At 40.9% G+C, this 20,938-nt stretch overlaps 1 long non-coding RNA gene across 5 annotated transcripts in view; it reads left to right on the top strand.

The window, feature by feature from the left end:
* The window catches only part of LOC112449612 (uncharacterized), a 113,792-nt gene that overhangs the window by 50,806 nt on the left and 42,048 nt on the right, over positions 1-20,938 (top strand). For 2 of the 5 annotated variants that reach the window (XR_009490458.1, XR_009490457.1), the window contains exon 9: positions 965-1,016. The exons of 1 other annotated variant lie outside the window; for it this stretch is intronic. This is a non-coding gene — a long non-coding RNA (uncharacterized lncRNA). Of the gene's footprint in view, positions 1-964; positions 10,165-20,938 lie in introns of those variants that run through there. 2 more of the 5 variants (XR_003038211.2, XR_003038210.2) reach the window with 2 other exon arrangements.

Genomic DNA, 20,938 nt, shown 5'->3' on the forward strand with positions numbered 1-20,938 from the left:
TTCAGTGGCTACCATCAGGCACAAGTTAAGTTCCCAAAAGAGAATCAGTGGCTTGAATGACAACACTGTAGTTCAGGGGTTGGCAATTTTTTTTTTCTGTAAAGGGTGAGATACAAAATATTTTGGTCTTTGTAGGCCATGCAGTTTCTCTCAACCCCTCAGCTCTGCCACTAGAGCTCAGAAGCAGTCACAGAGGGTGTGGGAAAGTGTCTTATTTCCGCAGAGAACGTCAGAGGAGGCCAACGTGCCAGGAACAGGGCTGTAGTGGGTGGTTTTTGATGGGTAACGCATCTGAAGAAGTACGCGTTACAGGATTACAGGAGATTTTAAAGGAGAGTTTGGGTAAGAAATGTTTACATTCTCTTCAAAGCAGTGGGAAGCTACCCAAGGTTTTTAAGCAGCTATGTGACATAATTGGGTTTGCATTTTAAAGTAGTTATCCGGTTGGCAGCAGGGAGAGTAGATTAGACCAGAGAAGGGTAGACTCTGAGGAGTCTTTGGAAGGCCTGTTAGTAGCTTGTCTAGACAGTGGTAGTGAAGATGGAGAAAAGCAGGTAAATTCAAGAAGAGGTAGGAAGCTAGATTTGATTGGACTTGGTGATGGATGGATTCATTGTAGGGGGTGAAGGAGGCCTCAGTGAGGGCAGGGCCAGGTTTCTGACTTGCAAACTAGATTGTGGGAGGCAGGGGATGCCATTCACTGAAAAAAGAGATTTAGGGTGGGGTTCGAATATGCTGATCAAGAAAAGTGGAAGGGCTTGCTTTTGCCACATTTGAGATACTAAGTGAGTGTGCTCCTGAGTCAGGTGTAAGTCTAGTATTCAGAGGTATATTCTATGCTAAAGATAGAAATTTGCCAGTTATTGGCATGTATTTGGTTAGGGAACCGAGATATTAATAGATGGAATTTCTTGGGGAAATAATATAGAGAGGAGAATTTACACATTTGTTCTTCTCTAAACAGGGTACAAGGACCCCAGAGGAATATCCTCTGTGTCCAAAAATGCTCAAGAAAGGTAAGCAGATTTCTCATTGTAGGAACCACTCAAATTCCTACAGCAACAATTTCATTTGCATCTTTGGAGTGGGGAATCCTATGGGGCCGAACACAAAACTCACAGACATCAGGCAACCAAAAGAAGGTAATTAAACGATGTGTTTGAAGCTGTTGCCTTAGGCTAAAACCTCAGTTCCCCAGCCCAGGGTGTGAGAAATAACCAGCCAAGAAGTTGGATCACAATTATAGCTGCTTATTAAACAGCTATTCCTTTTCTTTCCTTTCCATGTATACAGTTATTGATTTAAAAGGGAGGGAAGAATGTCCTGCATGTGTGACACCTGCTTGGTGACTCCAAAAATAGAGTTAGTGCACTTTAGTAGATGCGAGAGGGGGAAATTGACTGAAACCCTGTGGTCTAGCAAATGGAATTGTAATCCAAATGCTTCACAAGTAGCAAACTGAAATGTAGGATCCCAGCGACAACATAGGAGGGCTTCCCTTTCTCCCCATTTGGGTCAGCGGTTTCTTTTTCCAGACTTTTTCATGGTGGCCATTCTATCTGTTCCCTAGTGATTGCTTGTTGTCGCTGTGAATTGAATTTCTCTACCAATAATCGACAATGAGCATCTTTCCCTGTGCTGCTTGTTTGAAATCTGTATGGAAGAAATTTATACCTGCAAATGGTCTTCTTGAAAGTCCGCCCGTTAATGAATTCTCTACTATGTGCCCCAGGACGTTTGTTGAGGGCAGGTGTCATTCACAACAGGAGAGGCCTTTTGAATGTGAAGTGTCCTTTGTTGCTGTTCAGTCACTCAGTCGTGTCCAGCTCTGCAGCCCGATGGAGTGCAGCAGGCCACGCTTCCCTGTCCTTCATCATTTCCCTGGGTGTGCTCAAACTCCTGTCCATTGAGTTGATGATGCCATCCAACCATCTGGTCTTCTGTTGTCCCCTTCTCCTCCTGCCTTCAATCTTTCCCAGCATCAGGGTCTTTTCTAATGAGTCAGCTTTTCCCATCAGGTGTCCCAAGTATTGGAGTTTCAGCTTCAGCATCAGTCCTTCCAAGGAATATTCAGGACTGATTTCCTTTCGGATTGACTGGTTTGATCTCCTTGCAGTCCAAAGGACTCTCAAGAGTCTCCAACACAACAGTTCAAAAGCATCAGTTCTTCAGCATTCAGCATTTTTTATGGTCCAACTCTCACATCCATACATGGCTACCAGAAAAATCATAGCTTTGACTAGAAGAACCCTTGTAGGCAAAGTAATGTCTGCTTTTTAACATGCTATCTAGGTTTCTCATAGCTTTTCTTCCAAGGAGCGGCTTTTAATTTCATGGCTGCAGTCACTGTCTGCAGTGATTTTGGAGCCCAGGAGAATAAAGACTGTCACTGTTTCCATGAAGTGATGGGATCGGACGCCATGATCTTAATTTTTCAATGTTGAGTTTTAAGCCAACTTTTTCACTCTCTTCTTTCACTTTCATCAAGAGGCTCTTGAGTTCCTCTTTGTCTTCTGCCCCAGGGGTGGTGTCAACTGCATATCTGAACTTATTGATATTTCTCCCGGCAGTCTTGATTCCAGCTTGTGCTTCATTCAGCCTGGCATTGCATGTGATGTATTCTGCATATAAGTTAAATAAGCAGCATGACTGACAGTTGAATAAGCAGAAATGCCATTAGGCACTGGTTTTCATGGTGTAGTTATGCCAAGCAGCCACAAGGCAGCAGGATTTCCTCATGCCCCACCCAGCTTGCTAGGGTAAGCAGAGCCTTGGTGAAATTCCGCCTTCTGGCTTGTAAAGGAGAGCTGAATGTGCCAGAACAAAACGCCAAGCCCTGGTGTCCCATTTCTCCCTCCCCCGTATTTTTTGCCCCATTGGAGAAATCCCAAACCCTGCAGAAGCTCTGCTGAGGGTGCTGTGTTCCGTCTGAAGTTTGGGCAACTCTAAGGAAGGAAGCGGGAGGTGAGAGCCCCAGCACCAGGAGACCTGGGGACCAGCTGGCTCCTCCACCTTGGTTTAGTTGTAGGAGGTTCTGCATATTCTGGACACTGTCATCCAGTCCACAGGGGACCAGGCATTACAGGTCCAAAGGGATCTCGCTTGCACATCCTTCAAAGCTTCTTCAGCCACATGATAGTCCAGACTTGGGAACCAAGCCTGTTCAGGCGCCAGGAATGTGAACTAGCCTGGGACACTGAAGTTTGAAGGGAATATATTAGGCATTCCATTTTTTAAAGTCAATTATTAGGTAATATTGGAGTATAGTGGATTTATTCTGTTATGTTTGTTTAAAGTGTACAGCAGGTTGTTAAGTTATATGCAGACATAGCTGTACTTGTTTTCAGTTATTTTTTTATGTAGGTTACTACTGTGTTGTGTCTAGGTCCCTCTGATATATAGTAGGTCCTTGACGATTATTCATTATATATATATATATACATATATATATATATATGTATATATATATATATATATATTGTGGGTATGTCTCAATTCCATCCTCCTGACGCATCCTTGGCTTCCTCCTTTCCCCTTTGGTTAGAATAAGTTTGTTTTCTAAATCTGTAAGTGTATTTCTGTTAAGAAAATGTACTCCATTTCCATCAATGTTTAGTTTCTACCTGTCAGTCACAATCGGGCTTCCCAGGTGGCACCAGTGGTAAAGAACCTGCCTGCCAGTGCAGATGATGTAGGAGACATGAGTTCAGTCCCTGAGTCGGGAAGATCCCCTGGAGGAGGAAATGGCAACCCACTCCAGTATTCTTGCCTGGAGAATCCCATGGACAGAGGAGCCTGGTGGGCTACAGTCCATGGAGTTGCAAAGAGTGGGAAATGACTGAAGCCACTTAGCACAGCACAGCGTATCAGTCACATCACAGGGTGTTTGTCTTTTTCTGAACTGCATCACTTCGTGAGATCATCTCCGAGTCCATTTCTGTTGCTGCAGATGTCAGTACTGCATCCTGTTTTCTGGCTCAATCATATTCCCTTCCATATATGTACTGCATCATCTTTATCCATCTGTCCATGGACACTTTAATTATGTGTATGTTCAGGTATTGTAAGTATTGTTGAATGAAGGTTGCATTTGTCATTGAGAGTTAGCATTTTCTTCAGATATACATCGAGGAGTGGGATTAGGGGATCATTTCGCAGGTTTTTTGTTTTTTTAAATAACTTACATATGTTTTAGTGGCTCTCCAGTTTACTTTCCCACCAGCAGTATGGGAAGTTTCTCTTTTATTTACACTGTCTCCAACATTTGTTATTTGTAGTGTTTTTCATGATGGCCATTCTGATGTGTATGAACTGATACCTTCTTGTCATTTTGATTTGCATTTCTCTCATACTGTGTGATGTTGAGAATTCTTTTTTATATGAGCTGCATGAACTGTTTGTATCTTTTGAGACTGATCTATTGTTGGTCACAAGTTTTGGAAGTGTTTTTTCCCGTTCTATAAATTGTCTTTTAATTGGTTTAATATTTTTAAAATTTTATTGATAAAAAGAATAAAATCAAGGGGAGTCATATCTTTTTCCTCACTTAACTGATTAAGCATGTTCACTGTGATCATCAATGGAGTGCGTCTATATATCATATGTTTATAAAAACTGGAAAGAAAATACCAAACTGAACAATTATTATTTGTGATTGTGGAAATGTGGGTGAATTTCCTTTACCTTTGTACTTTTCTGTAGTTAAAAGAAATGTTCTTTAGTAAACACATAATGCCTTTGAAATCCCCAAAAAAATGTTTACAAAATAACGTATAGGTTCTTTTTGCACCATTGGAAGGCACGTTTGTCCCTTTTCCCTGACCTCAATCTCCTCTCCTGGCTCCTCAGTCTCTATAATTTTGTGTATCTTGTACAAAGCATAGTTTTATATGACTTGGATTTTTAAAGAAGAATTATACTGTAATATTTTTCTTACTTCTCAGTTATAAGTGGTAAGACTGCTAATAGTTTCAAGTCAGGAAGGTTGATTCCTCCAGCTCCATTTTTCTTTCTCAAGATGGCTTTGGCTATTTGTGTTTCCATATAAACTGAATTTTTTTGTTCTAGTTCTGTGCAAATTACTATTGGTAGTTTGATAGAGGTTGCACTGAATCTGTAGATTGCTTTGGGGAGTACAGTCATTTGCTAAGCTTCTGTTTGATCCCACAACCGTGGCTAGTAGCAGAGCTCTAGGGTCCAGCTAAGGGAAAATCAGATCTTCTGTATGAGTTTAGGAATAAAACCACCATTTATCGCAATGCCTGGCACACAGCACAGCAGACACTGAATCAGTGTTTACTGGATAAATAACATTTTTCTGTAAAGTTCTAAGCTGTCCAGCCATACTTCCCCCATTGCACTCCATATCATCTATAATCTCTTGCTGAACTGACTCCTCACTATTCCCCATGCTTACTGCCTCCAACCCCACACTTTCCTTCTCTTGAAACAACTTCTTCCTTGCCTCCTCATAGCTAAGTTCAAATGTCACCTCTTCCATGAAGCTCTCCCTGATCCCTCCAATTAGTAACAGTCCCTGACTCTGAGACCACTTTACAATGCTTTTAAAGTAATTCTGTACATATCTTGTATCTTCCCTAATGGCTCAGACAGCAAAGAATCTGCCTGCAATTTGGGAGACCCGGGTTTGATCCCTGGGTCAGGAAATCCTCTGGAGAAAGGAATGGCATCCCACTCCAGTATTCTTGCCTGGAGAATTCCATGGACAGAGGAGCCTGGTGGGCTACAGTCCATGGTGTCACAAAGAATCAGAGTTATTGTTATCACAGTCACATTCACCTCATCTGCCAAAGCAAAAGTTCCCCAGTGAATTGCCACTGATCTTTTTGTCTGAACATCAATGTCAGTCTTTACAGCCTCTTCTGGGACTACATGTTGGTATTTCATAAATCACCTGATAAAACATAGTAATTAATTTATTAAATATGGCCTTTGAAATATACACTAAATTCTAATTACTGCATTTAATCAGCCTTTAAGATTCTGCAAAGGAATAAGCCACAGAAAGGAAAACCATCTCCCTCAATCCACTCTTCTGCTGGAAAAAAATAAGAAAAATCTTTCTCATATAAACTGCTATCCAGTAGATAAGTCTCAAGCAAAACTCATGTAACAACCCTATGAAATATATTCTATTATCATCCATATTTTCCAGATGGCTGAGACACGGGGAGGTTAAGTGTCCAAGGTCACACTATTATATGTCAGATCCAGGACTTGAACCCAGAATATCTGGTTCCAGGGTGTATTCTCTTAACTATACCAAGCAGTATCCACGTTGGTCATCCTATGAGGTCAGCCCCCTCTGGATAACTCAGGATCAGACTCTCTTCCCAGAAGGAAAGAAGGGCAAGACAGTTCTCTACCAGCTAAGTGTTATTGCCACTGCCCCACCCCCCCTTAACAATCTCCATTTACAAGGAGTATGTTTATGCTCCTCTCTCTAGTCTGCTTCTTTTTTTTTTTTTTTTAAACTTTAGATAATTGTATTAGTTTTGCCAAATATCCAAAATGAATCCACCACAGGTATACATGTGTTCCCCCTCCTGAACCCTCCTCCCTCCTCCCTCCCCATACCATCCCTCTGGGTTGTCCCAGTGCACCAGCCCCAAGCATCCAGTATCGTGCATCAAACCTGGACTGGCATCTCGTTTCATACATGATATTATACATGTTTCAATGCCATTCTCCCAAATCTTCCCACCCTCTCCCTCTCCCACAGAGTCCATAAGACTGTTCTATACGTCAGTGTCTCTTTTGCTGTCTCGTACACAGGGTTATTGTTACCATCTTTCTAAATTCCATATATGTGTGTTATTATACTGTATTGGTGTGTTTCCTTCTGGCTTACTTCACTCTGTATAATAGGCTCCAGTTTCATCCACCTCATTAGAACTGATTCAAATGTTTTCTTTTTAATGGCTGAGTAATACTCCATTGTGTATATGTACCATGGCTTTCTTATCCATTCATCTGCTGATGGACATCTAGGTTGCTTCCATGTCCTGGCTATTATAAACAGTGCTGCGATGAACATTGGGGTACACGTGTCTCTTTCCCTTCTGGTTTCCTCAGTGTGTATGCCCAGCAGTGGGATTGCTGGATCATAAGGCAGTTCTAGTTCCAGTTTTTTAAGGAATCTCCACACTGTTCTCCATAGTGGCTGTACTAGGTTGCATTCCCACCAACAGTGTAAGAGGGTTCCCTTTTCTCCACACCCTCTCCAGCATTTATTATTTGTAGACTTTTGGATCGCAGCCATTCTGACTGGCGTGAAATGGTACCTGATAGTGGTTTTGATTTGCATTTCTCTGATAATGAGTGATGTTGAGCATCTTTTCATGTGTTTGTTAGCCATCTGTATGTCTTCTTTGGAGAAATGTCTATTTAGTTCTTTGGCCCATTTTTTGACTGGGTCATTTATTTTTCTGGAGTTGAGCTGTAGGAGTTGCTTGTATATTTTTGAGATTAGTTGATTGTCAGTTTCTTCATTTGCTATTGTTTTCTCCCATTCTGAAGGCTGTCTTTTCACCTTGCTAATAGTTTCCTTTGATGTGCAGAAGCTTTTAAGGTTAATTAGGTCCCATTTGTTTATTTTTGCTTTTATTTCCAATATTCTGGGAGGTGGGTCATAGAGGATCCTGCTGTGATGTATGTCAGAGAGTGTTTTGCCTATGTTCTCCTCTAGGAGTTTTATAGTTTCTGGTCTTATGTTTAGATCTTTAATCCATTTTGAGTTTATTTTTGTGTATGGTGTTAGAAAGTGTTCTTTTGTGTGTGTGTGTGTGTGTGTGTGTATTTATTTTTTTTAAATTTTATTTTATTTTTAAACTTTACATAATTGTATTAGTTTTGCCAAATATAGTTTCATTCTTTTACAAGTGGTTGACCAGATTTCCCAGCACCACTTTTTAAAGAGATTGTCTTTAATCCATTGTATATTCTGGCCTCCTTTGTCAAAGATAAGGTGTGCATATGTGCGTGGATTTATCTCTGGGCTTTCTATTTTGTTCCATTGATCTATATTTCTGTCTTTGTGCCAGTACCATACTGTCTTGATAACTGTGGCTTTGTAGTAGAGCCTGAAGTCAGGTAGGTTGATTCCTCCAGTTCCATTCTTCTTTCTCAAGATCGCTTTGGCTATTCGAGGTTTTTTGTATTTCCATACAAATTGTGAAATTATTTGTGCTAGCTCTGTGAAGAATACTGTTGGTAGCTTGATAGGGATTGCATTGAATCTATAAATTGCTTTGGGTAGTATACTCATTTTCACTATATTGATTCTTCCAATCCATGAACATGGTATATTTCTCCATCTATTAGTGTCCTCTTTGATTTCTTTCACCAGTGTTTTATAGTTTTCTATATATAGGTCTTCAGTTTCTTTAGGTAGATATATTCCTAAGTATTTTATTCTTTCCGTTGCAATGGTGAATGGAATTGTTTCCTTCATTTCACTTTCTGTTTTCTCATTATTAGTTTATAGGAATGCAAGGGATTTCTGTGTGTTGATTTTATATCCTGCAACTTTACTATAGTCATTGATTAGTTCTAGTAATTTTCTGGTGGAGTCTTTAGGGTTTTCTATGTAGAGGATCATGTCATCTGCAAATAGTGAGAGTTTTACTTCTTCTTTTCCAATTTGGATTCCTTTTATTTCTTTTTCTGCTCTGAATACTGTGGCCAAAACTTCCAAAACTATGTTGAATAGTAATGGTGAAAGTGGGCACCCTTGTCTTGTTCCTGACTTTAGAGGAAATGCTTTCAATTTTTCACCATTGAGGATAATGTTTGCAGTGGGTTTGTCATATATAGCTTTTATTATGTTGAGGTATGTTCCTTCTATTCTTGCTTTCTGGAGAGTTTTTATCATAATTGGGTGTTGAATTTTGTCAAAGGCTTTCTCTGCATCTATTGAGATAATCATATGGTTTTTATTTTTCAATTTGTTAATGTGGTGTATTACATTGATTGATTTGCAGATATTGAAGAACCTTGCATCCCTGGGATAAAGCCCACTTGGTCATGGTGTATGATCTTTTTAATGTGTTGTTGGATTCTGATTGCTAGAATTTTGTTAAGGATTTTTGCATCTATGTTCATCAGAGATATTGGCTTGTAGTTTTCTTTTTTTGTGGGATCTTTGTCAGGTTTTGGTATTAGGGTGATGGTGGCCTCATAGAATGAGTTTGGAAGTTTACCTTCCTCTGCAATTTTCTGGAAGAGTTTGAGCAGGATAGGTGTTAGCTCTTCTCTAAATTTTTGGTAGAATTCAGCTGTGAAGCCATCTGGACCAGGGCTTTTGTTTGCTGGAAGATTTTTGATTACAGTTTCAATTTCCGTGCTTGTGATGGGTCTGTTAAGATTTTCTATTTCTTCCTGGTCGAGTTTTGGAAAATTGTACTTTTCTAAGAATTTGTCCATTTCTTCCACATTGTCCATTTTATTGGCATATGATTGTTGATAGTAGTCTCTTTGATCCTTTGTATTTCTGTGTTGTCTGTTGTGATCTCTTCATTTTCGTTTCTAATTTTATTGATCTGATTTTTCTCCCTTTGTTTCTTGATGAGTCTGGCTAATGGTTTGTCAATTTTATTTATCCTTTCAAAGAACCAGCTTTTGGCTTTGTTGATTTTTGCTATGGTCTCTTTTGTTTCTTTTGCATTTATTTCTGCTCTAATTTTTAAGATTTCTTTCCTTCTACTAACCCTGGGGTTCTTCATTTCATCCTTTTCTCGTTGCTTTAGGTGTAGGGTTAGGTTATTTATTTGACTTTTTTCTTGTTTCTTGAGGTGTGCCTGTATTGCTATGAACTTTCCCCTTAGGACTGCTTTTACCGTGTCCCACAAGTTTTGGGTTGTTGTGTTTTCATTTTCATTCGTTTCTATGCAAATTTTGATTTCTTTCTTGATTTCTTCTGTGATTTGTTGGTTATTCAGCAGTGTGTTGTTCAGCCTGCATATGTTGGAATTTTTAATAGTTTTTCTTCTGTAGTTGAGATCTAATCTTACTGCATTGTGGTCAGAAAAGATGCTTGGAATGATTTCTATTTTTTTGAATTTACCAAGGCTAGCTTTATGGCCCAGGATGTGATCTATCCTGGAGAAGGTTCCATGTGCGCTTGAGAAAAAGGTGAAATTTATTGTTTTGGGATGAAATGTCCTATAGATATCAATTAGGTCTAACTGGTCTATTGTATCGTTTAAAGTTTGTGTTTCCTTGTTAATTTTCTGTTTAGTTGATCTATCCATAGGTGTGAGTGGGGTATTAAAGTCTCCCACTATTATTGTGTTATTGTTAATGTCTCCTTTCATACTTGTTAGCATTTGTCTTACATACTGCGGTGCTCCCGTGTTGGGTGCATATATGTTTATAATTGTTATATCTTCTTCTTGGATTGATCCTTTGATCATTATGTAGTGACCATCTTTGTCTCTTTTCACAGCCTTTGCTTTAAAGTCTATTTTATCTGATATGAGTATTGCTACTCCTGCTTTCTTTTGGTCCCTATTTGCATGGGAAATCTTTTTCCAGCCCTTCACTTTCAGTCTGTATGTGTCCCCTGTTTTGAGGTGGGTCTCTTGTAGACAACATATGTAGGGGTCTTGTTTTTGTATCCATTCAGCCAGTCTTTGTGTTTTGGTTGGGGCATTCAACCCATTTACGTTTAATGTAATTACTGATACATATGATCCCGTTGCCATTTACTTTATTGTTTTGGGTTCGAATTTATACACCGTTTTTGTGTTTCCTGTCTAGAGAATATCCTTTAGTATTTGTTGGAGAGCTGGTTTGGTGGTGCAGAATTCTCTCAGCTTTTGCTTGTCTGAAAAGCTTTTGATTTCTCCTTCATAGTTGAATGAGATCTTTGCTGGGTACAATAATCTGGGCTGTAGGTTATTTTCTTTCATCATTTTACATATGTCTTGCCATTCCCTCCTGGCTTGAAGAGTTTCTATTGAAAGATCAGCTGTTATCCTTATGGGAATTCCCTTGTGTGTTATTTGTTGTTTTTCCCTTGCTGCTTTTAATATTTGTTCTTTGTGTTTGGTCTTTGTGAATTTGATTAATATGTGTCTTGGGGTGTTTCGCCTTGGGTTTATCCTGTTTGGGACTCTCTGGGTTTCTTGGACTTGGGTGATTATTTCCTTCCCCATTTTAGGGAAGTTTTCAACTATTATCTCCTCAAGTATTTTCTCATGGTCTTTCTTTTTGTCTTCTTCTTCTGGAACCCCTATGATTCAAATGTTGTAGTGTTTAATATTGTCCTGGAGGTCTCTGAGATTGTCTTCATTTCTTTGAATTCGTTTTTCTTTTATCCTCTCTGATTCATTTATTTCTAGCACTCTATCTTCTAATTCACTAATCCTATCTTCTGCCTCTGTTATTCTACTATTTGTTGCCTCCAGAGTGTTTTTAATTTCATTTATTGCATTATTCATTATATATTGACTCTTTTTTATTTCTTCTAGGTCCTTGTTAAACCTTTCTTGCATCTTCTCAATCCTTGTCTCCAGGCTATTTATCTGTGAATCCATTTTAATTTCAAGATTTTAGATCAATTTCACTATCATTATTCGGAATTCTTTATCAGTAGATTCCCTATCTCTTCCTCTTTTGTTTGGTTTGGTGGGCATTTATCCTGTTCCTTTATCTGCTGGGTATTCCTCTGTCTCTTCATCTTGTTTAAATTGTTGAGTTTAGGGTGTCCTTTCTGTATTCTGGCAGTTTGTGGAGTTCTCTTTATTGTGGCGTTTCCTCACTGTGTGTGGGTTTGTACAGGTGGCTTGTCAAGGTTTCCTGGTTAGGGAAGCTTGTGTCGGTGTTCTGGTGGGTGGAGCTGTATTTCTTTTCTCTGGAGTGCAACGAAATGTCCAGTAATGAGTTATGAGATGTCTATGGTTTTGGGGTGACTTTGGGCAGCCTGTATCTTGAAGTTCAGGGCTGTGTTCCTTTGTTGCTGGAGAATTTGCTTGGTATGTCTTGCCCTGGAACTTGTTGGCCCTTGTGTGGTGCTTGGTTTCAGTGTCGGTATGGAGGCGTTTGATGAGCTCCTGTCAATTAATGTTCCTTGGAGTCAGGAGTTCCCTGGAATCAGGGTTTGGACTTAAGCCTCCTGCTTCCAGTTATCGGTCTTATTTTTACAGTAGTTTCAAAACTTCTCCTTCTATACAGCACCATTGATAAAACATCTACATTAAAGATGAAAAGTTTCTCTACTGTGAGTGTCACTCAGAGAGGTTCACAGCGTTACATGGAGAAGAGAAGAGGGAGGAGGGAGTTAGCGGTGACCCAAATGAGATGAGGTGGAATCAATAGTGGAGAGAGTGGGCTAGCCAGTGGTCACTCCCTTATGTGCACTCCACAACTGGACCACTCAGAGATGTTCACGGAGTTAAACAGAGAAGAGAAGAAGGAGGAAGGAGACAGAGGTGGCCAGAAGGGTAAAAGGGGGGAATGAAAAGGAGGGAGACAGATCCAGCCAGTAATCAGTTCCCTAAGTGTTCTCCACCGTCTGGAACACACAGAAATTCACAGAGTTGGGTAGAGTAGAGAGGGGTTAGGGAGGAGACACAGGCGACCTGGTGGAGAAAAAGGAGAGTCCAAAGGGAGAGAGAGCAGTCAAGCCAGTAATCTAGTGAAAAATGGGTCCTGAAGATTGGGTTCTTAAAGGTACAAAATTGGTAACAAATACACAGAAGCAAAAATTAAAAATCTAGAGTAGAGTATGGAATTTCAAAAATATGATGTTAAAGAAAAGAAGAAGGAAAAGAAAGAGAGAAAAAACAAACAAAGAAAAACAAACAAGGTCACGAAAATTATAAAGAAAATATAGGTACAAAATCGATAACTAATACCAAAAAGCAAAAATTAAAAATCTAGAGTAGAGTTTGGAATTTCAAAAATACAATGTTAAAAAAAAGGAAGAAGAAAAATAAAGAGAGAAAACAAACAAACAAACAAAAACAAACAATGTTGCAAAAACTTTAAAGAAAATACAGGTACAAAATTGATATCAAATACCAAAAAGCATAAATTAAAAATCTAGAGTAGAGTTTGGAATTTCAGATATACAATGTTATATAAAAGAAGAAGAGAAAGAAACAGAGGGGAAAAAAAAGTCACAGAAATTATAAAAAAAACTATAGGTACAAAATTGATAACATATACCAAAAAGCTAAAATTAAAAATCTAGAGTAGAGTTTGGAATTTCAAAAATACAATGTTAAAGAAAAGGAGAAAAAGAAAAAAAAAAAAGGTCAAAAAATTATAAAATATATATATATGAAGTTTGCTGAAGAAGAAAAAATAGGGTTTTTTTTTTTTTTGCAAAGTAATAGGTTATAAAAGTGAAAATTAAAGGAACAATAGAGGACTTAAAATTTTTTTTTAAAAAATTAAAAAAAAAAAGAAAGAAAGAATGATTGTAAAAATAGTAAAAATATATCTAGGACTTTCTCTGGTTTTGTTGTGAGTATTGTGGGTTCAGTTCATTTTTGGCTAGTTCCTTGGTCCGACTTATATTTCTCAAGATCTATAGGCCCCTTCCTATGTAGTCCGTAGTAACCACAGGGTTTTAATCTCCGAGGCATTTCCCTCTGTTATAACTTCTTCTGTTTGCTGGTCTCTTCAGTGTCTGGTTTCTGCCCTGACACAAAGGGCACGGTGGAGGACACTTTTTTTTTTTTTTTTAGGCTCACTTGTTCAGTCGCGCTGTGGGGAAGGAGGGAGGGATGCTGCAAACAAATAACACTGGCGTGCGCTCGCACTGCCTTAGCCACCCTGGGTCTGCCCCCGCTCACGGCGCGTGTAGCCTCCCTGCCCACACTGCTCAGGCTCTAGGTTGCTCCACCGGGAACAATCCAAGGCCGGCCCTGGGCTGCATGTACCTCCCAGGTCCAAGCCGCTCAGGTTCAGGCACTCGGGTAGTCCTCAGAGGCGCAGACTCAGTTGGGCCTGCGTTTTGTGCTCTTCCCAGGTCCGAGCAGCTCAGGTGATGAGGTGTTTGGCGAGCGCCAATGCTGCGACTTATCGCCTCCCCGCCACTCGGTTATCTGGGTGTAAAACCGGCACACCTTCTCAGGCAGATGTTGACCGTCCAGATACCCAAGAAGTTTTAGTTAGCAAAGAAGCCTGCTTACAGTTTTATAGATAATGTCTCTCTGGGGCTGCGATTGCCCCCTTCCGGTTCTGGCTGCCTGTCACCGGAGGGGGAAGGTCTGCAGCCGGCTATCTCTGTTCAGTCCTTTGTTCCGTGAGAGGGCCTGGCGGTGTCTTAGGTTAGGGCTGGCTTTTCGCATGGTAGATATCCCACAGTCTGGTTTGCTAGCCCAAATTATTTCGCTCAGATAGCACTCAGGGTATTCAGGCCAGATTCTTACTCTAAGCCATGCAGCCTGTGCCGCGCCTCCCTGCCCAGCCCCCGCTTGCCAATGGCGTGTGCAGGCGTCTGCACTGCTTCTCTGCTGGGGGAGTTACCGTAGGGCTCGCAATCTGCGAGTTTTAATTGTTTATTTATTTTTTCTCCCTGTTAAGTTGCCCTCTGTGCTTCCGAAGCTCGGCACATATTCAGCAGTGAGAAGGTTTCCTGGTGTTTGGAAACTTCTCTCTTTTTAAGACTCCCTTCCTGGGACGGAACTCCATCCCTCCCTCTTTTGTCTCTTTTTTTGTCTTTTATATTTTTCCTACCTCCATTCGAAGAGTTGGGTTGCTTTTCTGGGTGCCTGATGTCCTCTGCCAGCATTCAGAAGTTGTTTTGTGGAATTTACTCGACGTTTAAATGCTCTTTTGATGAATTTGTGGGGGAGAAAGTGTTCTCCCCGTCCTACTCCTCCACCATCTTCTCTAGTCTGCTTCTTGTGTTCTCAGTAGTTACAGTTCCACAACGCCATACCTTATACCTACTGCATGGAAAACCTCAAACAAAATGAGAAAGAAAAGCATGGCTTTGGATATGAAAGCCAATTCAGCAATTGTCATATGACACAACATGAGGCTTCCAGTGATGGTGGGTAATTTTCTGGGCGGAGCGAGGAGAAAAGACTAGGAGCCTATGGACACCACCTGGCTGTGTCCTTAGAACAAGACCTTTCTCAGAGGAAGACCAAAGCCTAATCAAGGTGCATTGTCAAGATTCCGACAAGCAGCTTCTGTATCAGGTTGTTGCAAAAGAAGTGAATTGTTTTCTGCTGCCTCCTGGCACTTGACTCTGGGCTAAGGTGGCACATTAACAGACTGTTGACAGATAGCAGGCATTCACCTTCTGCTGCCAGTGCTCCCACTTCAGGCTCCTTTCCCACCCCAATATGCACATTAGCCCTCTCATGTATAAATTTGATTCCAATCACATAAAACTGTAATTCCTAAAAGCAACTGCTGTGAAGAGCAGAGACACAAAGCTGCCCCCTATGCGATGAAATAGCAGAAGTGGACATCAAAGATACTCATCTGGAGCCAGGTAACAGCAGGTTCAAGAGTTTTTTTTAAGGCACTACTTTCATAAATCTAATTCAAAAGACAATAGGGAATTTATGCCGGATCCAAAACTGATGTTCTTGAGGCGTGTTCTTCAATCAGGACAAAGTCAAGATGATATGGTTCAAATTCACATTGTGATAACAGTCAGTCTATAGCTATAAGTACGTCTGTTGACACTCAGTTCAGTTCAGTTCAGTCGCTCAGTCATGTCCGACTGTTTGCGACCCCATGAATCGCAGCACACCAGGCCTCCCTGTCCATCACCAACTCCCAGAGTTCACTCAGACTCACGTCCATCGAGTCAGTGATGCCATCCAGCCATCTCATCCTCTGTCGTCCCCTTCTCCTCCTGCCTCCAATCCCTCCCAGCATCAGAGTCTTTTCCAATGAGTCAACTCTTCCCATGCACTGGAGATTCAGCTTTAGCATCATTCCTTCCAAAGAAATCCCAAGGCTGATCTCCTTCAGAATGGACTGGTTGGATCTCCTTGCAGTCCAAGGGACTCTCAAGAGTCTTCTCCAACACCACAGTTCAAAAGCATCAATTCTTCGGCACTCAGCTTTCTTCACAGTCCAACTCTCAACATCCATACATGACCACAGGAAAAACCATAGCCTTGACTAGACGGACCTTTGTTGGCAAAGTAATGTCTCTGCTTTTGAATATGCTATCTAGGTTGCTCATAACTTTTCTTCCAAGGAGTAAGCGTCTTTTAATTTCATGGCTGCAGTCACCATCTGCAGTTGACTCTAGAGTTAGAGTTTTCTGAGTTTGTCAAGACTGTGGCAACAGCCACTTAATAAGTTTCTTATCAAGACTCTTGTTTCAACCACATTTTCCACCTACTTTAAGCTTGTACAGTTAAAAATAAAAACATTATAGAGTGGTGATATATGTATCCTTAAGGCTAATTCATGTTGTTGTATGGCAGAAACCAATACAACACTGTAAATCAATTACCCTCCAATTAAAAATCAAGTACAGAGTGGTGAAAGTATTTGGCATGATCCTATGTGACATTGTCATTTATGAAACCTGACAGTAGGCCTTGGTAAAACCCATAGAACTGTTCCACACAATGAGGGAATTGAAATGTGAACTTTGGACCTTAGTGATGATAGTGATCAATAGTAGTTTATAGATTATAAAAAATGCACCGCATAGTGCACGAAGTTACTAGCAGGGGAAAGTGTGGGGAAGGAGGGAACCAGGGATTTAAAGGAATCTGCTGTACTTTCTGTGGGATTTTTCTGTAAGCCTAGAAACTGCTCTAACAGATACCACTCCCCTTTGCAAATTAAACACTCAAGTAACCTTCCCCCAGAACAGCTTGACATCAGGGTCCTACCAGAGGCTTTTTGACCTTGTCCTTTTGGGGGCTATGGCTCCAACTTGGGGAGCTTCAGCTCCATTTGTGGGGCTTTGGCTCCAATTTGGAGTGTTCTTTCTGTGAAGGGAAACTCTGTATATAAGGCACTTCGGACAAGGGTCACAGGTCTAGTAGGACTTGGAGGTCACATTTGGGGCCATTTGCCATTGACTTTGAAGGTGACTTTCTGGTTGGTGAGGTTTTGGTTCGATTTGATTACTTTGGTTTGATTGGGCTCCCAGGTGGTGCTAGTGGTAAAGAACCCACTTGCCAATACAGATGCATGAGATGCGGGTTTGATCCCTGGGTGGGGAAGACGCCCTGGAGAAGGCCATGGCAACCCACTCCAGTACTCTTGCCTGGGCAATCCCATGGAGAGAGGAGCCTGATGGGCTACAGTCCATGGGGTCACAAAGAGTCGGCCACGACTGAAGTGGCTTAGCGCAAAACTGCTCTAAAAAACTAGTCTGTTCACTTAAAAAAAAAATCTGATTATATTCCTTCTCTGCATAACATTCTTCAGTAGTCTCCCACTGTTCTGAGAATAAAGCCTGTCTGGAAGAGGTCCTGTCCTGGTGGTCCAGCCCTTGCCCACACCTCCAGGCTCATTTCTCACTCTTCACCACCCTGACGGTGTCTCTGACCATAGGAGCCTTAGCTCTGTTCCTCAGAAGCAGCCAAGATCTTCAACCTGTGCCGGGCACCTGACATTTCTCTGACTGGGCGTTTTATCTCCCTTAAGTCCCTTAACTAACCCTCATCCCCTCAAACTTTGGCTTTCAGATTCAATGACACTTCTTCCAGAGAGGTGTTTCCTCACCATTCAATGAATTAAATCACTCCACAGCCTCATTCTTTTCTCTCACATCCCCCTAATCCATTCTATCATAATATTTATCATGATCTAATGAGGCACAGCGTCTATCTTATTCCCTCTCCAGTACTCAGCACTTCTTGTGGGGTTGGAATATGCAGATGCATGGGGGGAAATGACAGTAAAAGTAACACTGACCTAGTGTTCACAGTGTGCCAGGCACAGTGTTAGTCATCTTATCTACAGCTCATTAAATCCTCTTTGCAACTTAATGAAATAGACACATTATCATGCCTGCCTGACATGAGTAACCTGAAGCCAGAGAGCTTAAGGAACTTGCCAAAGGCTTCACAGCTTGGCTCTGGTGGAATGGAATTCGATTCTAGTTCTCTGGCTACAGTGTCTACACTTTGAACCAGTATGCCATGCTACCATTGTCAAGTGAATTAAGAAACGAATGAACTAGTGAACTTTGGTACATCTGACTCAAGACTGTGAAGTGAACGTCACTTAGTCATGTCTGACTCTTTGCGACCCCATGGACTATACAGTCCATGGAATTCCCCAGGCCAGAATTACTGGAGTGGGTATCCTTTCCCTTCTCCAGGGGAATCTTTCCAACTTAGGGATCAAACCCAGGTCTCCCGCGTTGCAGGAGGATTCTTTACCAGCTGAGCCATAAGGGAAGCCCAAGAATAATGGAGTGGGTAGTCTATCCCTTCTCCAGTGGAGCTTTCCAAGCCAGGAATCGAACCAGGATCTCCTGCATTGCAGGCAGATTCTTTACCAACTGAGATATCAGGGAAGCCCAAGGCTGTATCAGGGCCATGAAAGTGAAGTCGCTCAGTCGTGTCCGACTCTCTGCGACCCCGTGGACTATAGCCCACCAGGCTCCTCTGTCCATGGGATTCGCCAGGCAAGAATACTGGAGTGGGTTGCCATTTCCTTCTCCTGGGGATCGTCCCAACCCAGGGATCGATCCCAGGTCTCCCGCATTGCAGGCAGACGCTTTAACCTCTGAGCCACCAGGGAAGCATTACACTGTTTTTGTATTATACTTCCTGTTCCCTGATAGTCACCAAAACTTTCTTCACCATTTCTTTTTTTTTCTCTCTCTCTCTCATTTATTACTTCTCTTCTGAGTTCACAAAACTGAAGTGTCTTCATTATCATCACTTCAAATCTTCATCTTATCTTCTTTTCAATTGTTACAAAGGGCACGTGCTTTTTAGGTTGTTTGGTTAAGTGCTAATAAAGATAATACTTTTTTGTCAGCAAAGAGTGGGTGGTGTTCTGATTTTAGAAGTGATCAGTTGACTTTAGAAAGTACTGAAAGAAAATTCAGTGTGTCCCTCATTCAACTACTCTCTTAGTGGGTTTTTAGTGAAAGATCCAGCTGGATTAATGAGGGAAAATCCTCTCTAGAGAAATACTGCTGTGTTATCACATTTTGAGTCAATGGAATGCATTCTGCATTTGTTAGCTTTGGGGCTTTCTGCTCATAGTCTGGACCTGACAATGTGGGCAAAAAGAGAGAACAGAAATAATCAAGAAGATATACAAGAGTTGGTATAGTACTATTGCAAAGACTCCTCTATAAATTTAGTTGTGGAAACACAGGCAGTAGCATTCGGAGAGATATCAACTGACTCAGAATAATATGATCCATGGGCTTAACTCAGAACTTTGCCAGAGGGAAGTCATACACTTAAGTGGCTGCTGAATAGTCATGATTTGAATCGTTGTTCTGCTCTGGGGGCCCAGATGACTTTAAAAAGAAACTGCAGTTCCTTTCCATTAGCTTACAGCATAGCAGCAACTGCTTCTTTAAAAGATATATCTAAATAAGATGCCAAGATGACACATGCTTTTCAAGGAATGTCGGTAGAATGTTCAACACAGCTATGGCTCTGTCTGGCACAATTCAATAGAAGTTCTCAATTTTCTTTGAAGGGAAATATTCCATATGCAAAAAGCCCACACTCTATAGAAATGACAAGTGCAGTTGTCAGATTGAAGCAATGTTTTTAGTTATGGTTTTAGGATGTTAATTTAGCTTTTCAGTGGTGGGATTACTCTTCTGGTTAGTTCATTAAGCTTGCATTGTTAGGATGTAGACTTATTGTCTGAATTTCCCTTTGGGCATCTGTGCAATGAAGATGAAGAAGGGAAGGTCAAACACAAGCACATTGGGGCTAATATTTTTTAAAAGAAAATGGACAGGGAGGTAGGAGCTCTGAGCTGTAATCTTGGTACTAATCAGTGAGCTGTTTGATCTTAAATAAGTGACAACTTTTCTAGCCGTCATTTTCATAATTTGTAAATAATGAAAAATGACCTCTATTGTTGATTGGATTTAATAAAGTTCAGTTCAGTTCAGTTCAGTCACTCAGTCGTGTCCGACTCTTTGTGACCCCATGGACTGCAGCACGCCAGGCCTCCCTGTCCATTACCAACTCCCAGAGTTTACCCAAACACATGTCCATTGAGTCGGTGATGCCATCCAACCATCTCATCCTCTGTCATCCTCTTCTCCTTCTGCCTTCAATCTTTCCCAGCATCAGGGTCTTTTCCAATGAGTCAGCTCTTCATATCAGGTGGCCAAAGTAGTGGAGTTTCAGCTTCAACATCAGTCCTTCCAATGAACACTCAGGACTGATCTCCTTTAGAATGGACTGGTTGGATCTCCTTGCAGTCCAAGGAACTCTCAAGTGTCTTCTCCAACACCACAGTTCAAAAGCATCAATTCTTCAGCACTCAGCTTTCTTTATAGTCCAACTCTCACATCCATACATGACTACTGGAAAAACCATAGCCTTGACTAGATGGACCTTTGTTGGCAAAGTTAATAAAGTTATATATATTATATATATATATATATATAAACTTTGTTAATAATGTTACATATATATAAACTATATATATATATACAAAACTGTGTAACTTTGATATCAGGGATATAATAGTGAGCAAAGAAATACATAATAAGTCCTATTATTGTGCTTACAGTCCTTTAGGGTGAAAAATCTTAAACGACTAATCCTGCTGTGTGTGTGTGTGTGCTCAGTTGCTTTAGTCATGTCCAGCTTTTTGTGATCCTATACACTGTAGCCCCAAGGCTCTTCTGTCCATGGGGATTCTCCAGGCAAGAATACTAGAGTGGACTGCCATGCCCTCCTCCAGGGAATCTTTCTGACCTAGAGATCAAACCTCCATCTGCCAGCCTGTCTTGCATTGAAGGCATATTCTTTACCCA

This window comes from Bos taurus, chromosome 14 (assembly GCF_002263795.3).
Source record: "Bos taurus isolate L1 Dominette 01449 registration number 42190680 breed Hereford chromosome 14, ARS-UCD2.0, whole genome shotgun sequence".
NCBI lineage: Eukaryota > Metazoa > Chordata > Mammalia > Artiodactyla > Bovidae > Bos > Bos taurus.